The sequence below is a fragment of the Ailuropoda melanoleuca genome, chromosome 15 (genome assembly GCF_002007445.2).
Source record: "Ailuropoda melanoleuca isolate Jingjing chromosome 15, ASM200744v2, whole genome shotgun sequence".
In the NCBI taxonomy this organism is placed as follows: Eukaryota; Metazoa; Chordata; class Mammalia; order Carnivora; family Ursidae; genus Ailuropoda; species Ailuropoda melanoleuca.
Window position 1 is genome coordinate 80,327,088 of NC_048232.1, and position 6,921 is coordinate 80,334,008.

General features: G+C 45.9%; 1 long non-coding RNA gene across 1 annotated transcript; it reads left to right on the forward strand.

Moving 5' to 3' along the window:
* The first annotated feature begins 5,025 nt into the window (after positions 1 to 5,025).
* Positions 5,026 to 6,008, forward strand: LOC117796392. Its single transcript, XR_004620872.1, has 3 exons — positions 5,026 to 5,102; positions 5,427 to 5,586; positions 5,895 to 6,008. It is a non-coding gene; the product is annotated as an uncharacterized LOC117796392 (long non-coding RNA).
* Positions 6,009 to 6,921: the final 913 nt, after the last annotated feature.

The window sequence follows — 6,921 nt, forward strand, 5'->3', positions numbered from 1 at the left end:
GCCTTCTCACTGGGCTGCCCTTCTGATAATAAACTTTCCTTGCTTCACAACTATATCTCAGATATTGCCTTCCTGCACCTCGGGTGCATGAACAAGTTTGAGCTGGGTAACCCATCCTTCTTTCCTTCCCCCCTTCTGTCCTTTGTTTTCCTTTCTTTAGCTCTTGCCTGTTTTTCTTAAGCAGTCTATGACACAGGCTCCAAGTCCTTCCAAGAAAGGCTTGCTAATCTCTAACAAGAAGGAATTACATCATGCCTGCAGGTTGCTCAAGGTTGTTTCCTCCAAATGATGTTTAAAAAGACCCTCTGTGGTTGGAATTCTGCTTACTTGTTCTTTCTATATGTATATGCTTCTCTTAAAAATTAGAGGTATGGGAAAGTTGAAGAGAGTAGCTCCTGAGTTCTCACCACAAGGAGAATCTTTTCCCCTTTTTTCTTTTCCTCTTTCTTTTTATTGCATCTATATGAGAAGACAGGTGTGAGCTGAGCCTACTGTCATCTCACTGTGTATGTAAATCAAGCCATCATGTCATTTGCCTTAAACTTACACAGTGATGTATGTTAATTATTTCTTATTAAAACTAGGAAAGAAAATTCGAGGTGAGTACTTAATCATTATCCCAAATGAGATAATAAGACCTCGTGATCACGTGTCACACAAGTCCTGGGAACCTCTCCACTGGGCTGTGGCAGGGGGCCTCTTGGGCCAATCCCACTGGTGCTGCCACAGTCCCAAGGAGAAGGGGTACAAAGCCAGACTCTAAGACTTCCCCGGAGGTCGAAGAACCCCACCTTCGAGCAGAGGACTGGGAACAGTGTGGGGTGTCTGGCTTAAAACAGTACCACTTACTACCTCATGGTCTCAGAGTCAGACCAGATGTGGCTTAGGCAATGCCATAGTCAAGTGCCAGCTGGGGCCACGGTGACTTCAAGATTCAGCTGAGCCAGGATTTGCTTCCAAACTCACTCAGTGACTGCTGGTGGGATTCGGCTCCTCGTGGACTGTTGGACCAAGAGCCTTAGTTCCTTCCTGACTGTTTTGTTTCTTAACACGTGATCGGTTCTCTCTTGTGTTTCCCAACATGGCAGCTGGCTTCACCAAAGTTATCAAGTGAGAGAGAACAAGAGAGAGCCAGTGGGAGGCAGTCACAGCCTTTTATCACCTAATCTCAGAAGTGACACCCCATCACTTGTGCTGTATTCTTTTGGTTGGAAGCAAGTCCCCAGGTCCAGCCCACACTCGAGGGGAGGGGTCTCCACAAAAGTGGGAATACCAGGAGGCAGGGATCACTGGGAACCATTTTAGAAGGCTTCCTACCACAAGAGTCTGAAAGTAAACCAGATGTATGTGGGAAGTTACTATAAGACAATGGATGCCATCTCAAATCATGGTGAAAAGGATACACGCACACAAAAATGGTTGAGATAATTAGCTTTTGTTTGGAAGTTAGGTTCCCTGCCTCACACCATTCACAAAAATAATTTCCAAACGGTTAAAAAGCTAAAAATAAAATAACACCATGAAAATAGTAGAAGAAAACACAGGCAACTGTTTTTATAGTCTTCAGATGGGAATGTCCTTCTAAACATGACTAGCATGTCCACTACAGTTTTATTCCCAGAACTAGAAATGGTACCTGGCATAGTGGGAATGTTTAAATAATGCTTGTTGAATAATGGCTGAAGGAATAAAACCCCAAAACCCTAACAGAAAACACTGACAGTTCTGACCAAGGATGGTTGTGAAAGGTGTGTGTGGTAGTGGACACTAAAAAGAAAGTTAAAACCAAAAAGCGAAGGAAGCATGAAGAATTGAGCCCAGTGGAGAATAAAAAGTAGCTTCGTTAATGGCTGGAAACTAATCAATAACCCAGACTGCAAAACTTCTCATAAAACATGTTAGGCAAATAGGAAGGTCTTTTCATCTCTTTCTCTGAACCCAGACTCTGTAACCTACGAACAAACCCGTGGGGAAGCTGGGCCTGTGGTCCCCACTCAACCTGACTTTCCTGCGGGCCATGGGCAGAGAGGCTGGAAAGCGGAGGGTCTGCCTCAGTAGCTGGGGAGGAGTGGACGGGCTGCTTGACTGATTCAGGTGTCCCCAGGGAACGAGAAGTCAGTGTGGACACACCTGAGCTGCAGCCCCCTGAACCAAGTGTCATTTCTTCCCTAGGGAAAAAGAAAGATGGAAAGGAGGGAGGAGATGGAGAGAGGGGTTAGGATTCCTCTCCTCTGTGGACATCAAGGATGTATGTGTGTGAGTGTGAGTGTACGTGAGTGTGTATGTGAGTGTGAAAGAGTGTGTGAGTGTGAGGGTGAATGAGGGTGTGGGTGTGAGTGTGTGAAACAGTGAGAAGTGTAAGAGTGAATGAGTAAGTGAGTATGAGGGAGTGAGAGTGAGTGTGAGTGTGTCAGTGCATGTGAAGGTGCGAGAGTGAGTTTGAGTGTGTGAGAGTGTGAGTGTCAGAGTGTGTGTGTGTGTGTGTTGAGTGTGTGTGCATGGGAGATCAGGGGCGTTCCCTCTTCCCAATATTCCAGGATAAACATGGCCCACAAAAGATCACATCCTATGTTTTGCAAAGGGTTCCCTCAAGAAAATAAAGGAGTAATATACAATTAAAAGGGGAAAAATTGAAGGGTGCCTGCCTGGCTCAGTTGGCGGAGCATGCAACTCTTGATCTTGGGGTTGTAAGTTTGAGCCCTGCACTGGGCTTGATTAATTAAAAATAAAACCTTTTTAATAGAAGGGGGAAATTTGGAAGAAAACAAATGAACAGATAACTTATAGAAGAAATACAAATGGCTGATAAAGATGTAGCAGATCCAGAGTTTTTTTCCCCTGCCTCATCTTCTTTCCTTGAGCTCCTCACTCCTGGAGGGGAGAAGACTTGTGGCCATTCAAAGATTATTTTTAGCATAAAAGCACATAGAGGTTATGGTATGATAGGTGGTCAGTAGGAGCAAGATTTTCGGGGTTCAGTCAGGAAAATGGCAACCATTCTATGCATTTTGAGCCTGAAGGATTAAATACAAGTATTGGGGGCTTGTATAATTCATGGAAGAGCAGAGAAAATTACAGGGAAGCTACAACCAAAGAGCCAGGTCTCGAACACCAAGGGGAGGGTTCCTGAGAATTTACAAGGAAGGTGTGACTCACATGCACTCATGGGTCTAGACACATCTGCTTCCAAAGAATAACGTCTTGTCATCAGTCATGCCTTCCACATCTCACAGAATGTCTCTCACCAGCAAACTTTAATCCTGGACCATACGGGGAGAGGGATTCTGGGAATTGTAGTTCCTGTCTTCACTGCACTGCTCAAGAGACCTCGGTGGCATTGGCAGTGATGCCAAGGTGACTCAGACAGTCGGACACAGTCCGCCAGGGTCCACACACCTCCCTTTACTCATGTTTAACTTCCAAAAACAGGAAGTGAGAACGTCATGTTTCCGCATAACACGAACCAACTGTCGCTCAACCCCATGAAGCTATGCTCGCTCTCTCCCAAGGAGACAGGCATCTCCCGGAGACGTGAGTCCTTTCTCCATCACAACTCCCTTAAATATCCAATAATGTAAATGTGGAATCAAAAATACTTTGTATTAGATAGAGAGGAGTGCAAAAAAAGATTTTTTCTTAAGGAGAGAAAAAAGTCAAGAGCCAGGCAAAATGTTGCACCACTGATGAGCAACTTCCCATTTAATGATGTGTGTCAAGCCGAAGATGTTTCTGGGGAAACTCTCAAAAGGAAACGTATGTCTGGGTGCCTGGGTACCACGGTCAGTGGAGTGGCGGACTCTTGGTTTCCGCTCAGGTCATGATCTCGGGGTCTTGGGATCAAGCCCCACGTGAGGCTCTGCGCTCAGCGGGGAGTCTGCTGGAGATTCTCTCTCCCTCTCTCTATCCCTCCAACTTGTGCTCTCTTTCTCTCTCCCAAATCAATCAATCTTAAAAAAAAGGTATGTCAATCAAAACTGACTTGCCTTGTGACTGCTGATGCTTCAGAATACTCTGTCTTAGTACTTCAATAGCAATAAAATGAAGTATATTTTGTTTTTTTTTAAGGAGAAAAAACTGAATAGCACCTGCACAGTCCTCCTTTCTGCAACTGGTCATGTGAACGTGACAGGAATTAGCAATGTGTTTTTCCATCAACCATACCGTGTTTTCCTTGCCCTCAGCCTCCGCTTTGGCACCCATGGTTCTTTCCCTCACAGGGGGATCCAAGCCATTTCCAAAGATGGTTCTGCCTCCCTTGGGTTGCTGGAGTATTTTAACTAACTGTTGCCACTGGACATGTAATATTAAGAGGCACGACAGACAATGCCCTGAGTTCCTGTTCTTCCCCGCTGCATGGTGTGATCACAATCTTCTTGCCTTTGATCTCACCACCAATCACTCCGATGGGACAGCACCTGCCTTCCTGCCTGTTGGTTCAGTGGTTTGAGGACCCCCAAGTGGCCAGGTGTCAGTCTCAGCTTCCAGGTCAACAGGAGAACCCTTGTTTGATTTCCCGTTAGAAGCAGTCTTCTCTTGGGCACTAAGATCTCTAAACCAGCAAAGCCCAATGTTGCAGAAACAGGAATAAAATGTTTGCTAGAGGGCCATTTAGCAAGGTCTGTCCCAGCTCTAGCCTTGTTTCTGGAGCCGTAATCTTCAAAAAGTTTGGGTACTTCCCTTTCCGCAGCGCACAGCAACTTTGGAGAAGGCAGGGAGAAGCACTTCCCACGTACATTTTAGGCAGTGAGGCCAAGTCGTTCCTTGAGAGGACCACTCCCCCCTTCAATCAAGGGGCTCTGGGTCTGTGAGCTGGCTCGGTTCTAGGAACTGATCAAGGGGGCAGGACTCCCTTGTGAGCTGGTCCATGTCACATCTCTGTCTGCTAAGGGTTTTTTCTCTTGTACAGATTAAAACTCTATTTCAGTCCTAAGGCCACCGTGACCCATTAACACCTGCTAACGATCTCTCAGGCCATGCTATACTTATGGAACACAGGGAGCCCATCTCGAAGGCGGCCTCTCCCACTGTCGTCCCCGGTCTGCAAAGAAGAATCACTACAGAGCGTTTCAAGGAGGCTGGGGTTCCTCTCAGCACCGAAGCAGGTGTGACCACATTTCCAGGGGTCTCTACAACAGGAGGTTGGATTGGTGGAAAATGGCAGAAATAGATGAAAGAGAGTAAGGAGCTCTGGGGATGCCAATGGCAAGCATTTTGTTACTTCTATCCTCCAAGGGTAACATGCACCTGCCCCGTGTGTCTCTAAGAGGTGGTGGGGGAGAGGGGTCACCTGCAAAATCCAGCTAGTTCTATCAGTTACCATGTGCTTGCGCATCTCCACAAATTACCCCCTGTTCTGAATTTGTTCTAACGACGATTCTCTCTGAGCGCTCTGCAGGCTCATTAGATAATATTTTCGTCTCGTGCAGCTGCACAAGAAACGTCCCGTGTCCCCAGATGACTGAGGGCAACTGGCTTCTCCGTCCTCAGTAGGCCTCGCCGTGTCTCACCACACCAACGTACGTCTTCCCTGCAGCTTTACTAACCTACGATCGACAGACGAAAGAGCGCACAATTAGGTCGTACAAGGTGATTTTTCAAGGCGTACAATATGATGATTTAATATATGTGCACGTTGTGAAATGATCACCACAGTCAAGTTCATGAATGCATCCACAGCCTCATGCAGTTCCCGTGTGTGTGTGTGTGTGTGTGTGTGTGTGTGTGTGTGTGGTGAGAACACTTGTGATTTACTCTCTTAGCAAGTTTCAAGTCTACAGAGAGTATTAGTAACTACAGTCACCATGCTATACATCAGATTTCCGGAACTTACTTCTCTTACAACTGAAACCTTGTACCCTTTGACCAGCCTCTCCCCATTTCCCCCAACCCCTCAGCTCCTGGCAACCGCTCTGCGCTCGGTTCTATGAGTTCGATTTTTGAAGATTCCACATAGACGTGACATCATGCAATACTTGTCTTTATTTCACGTAGCCTGATGTCCTCCTGATTCATTCTTGTTGTCACAAGTGGTGAGATTTCCTTTTTTTTTTTATGGCTGAATAATATCCCATTATATATATTCCATTCCATTATATATATATAACGTTCCATTACATGTATGTATACAGATATGTATATATAATTAGTTACTGGAATATATATGGAATGAAATCTTTTCATATATTTGTTTTTGTTGTTTTTATTATATTATTTGTTTGGGGTTTTTTTGTTTGGTTGGTTGGTTCTGCTACTGAGCTGTAACAGTTCCTTGTATATTTTGGCTTGTCATCCCTTATCGGACACATAATCTGCAAATATCTTCTCCCATTTGTAGGCTGTTTTGTTCATTTTGGTTCATTTTGTTGATGGTTTCCTTTGCTGTGCAGAAGCTTTTCCGTGTGTTGGAGCCCACCTGTTTCCTTTTGCTTCTGTTTCCCCTGCTTCTGGCATCAGATGCAAAAAATTGTTGCCAAATTCAATGTCAAGGAGCTTTTTCCTTTATGTTTCTTCCAGTTTTATATGTTCAGGTTTTACAAATCTATTTCAAGGTGATTATTGTATATGGTCCAATCCCATTCCTCCAAATTTAGACAGAGAGGTATCAAGGATCCGAAAAGAATCACGAACGATGGGGGTCAGATGTCCTCTCTGGGTTCCGCAACCCCAAAACACCTGCGACACACTCTGGCTGTTCCCCCCACCCCCCATCCCAGAAGCCTGGGTGGAGAGGAGGCAGGAATGTCAGAGAGACGAGTGCTCGGCCACTTGGGAAATCTGGGGCTCTTCCCCTCTCTCCCCATAGGGCAGGTGGGTTGCTCCCCACTACTCCAAGCCAGGTGAGGATTCCTGCAGGAGAGCCACTGGTCGGGGGCTCAGGGTGTGTGCTGGAAGAGGGGAGGCCGGGGCCTGCAGGGGGCTTGC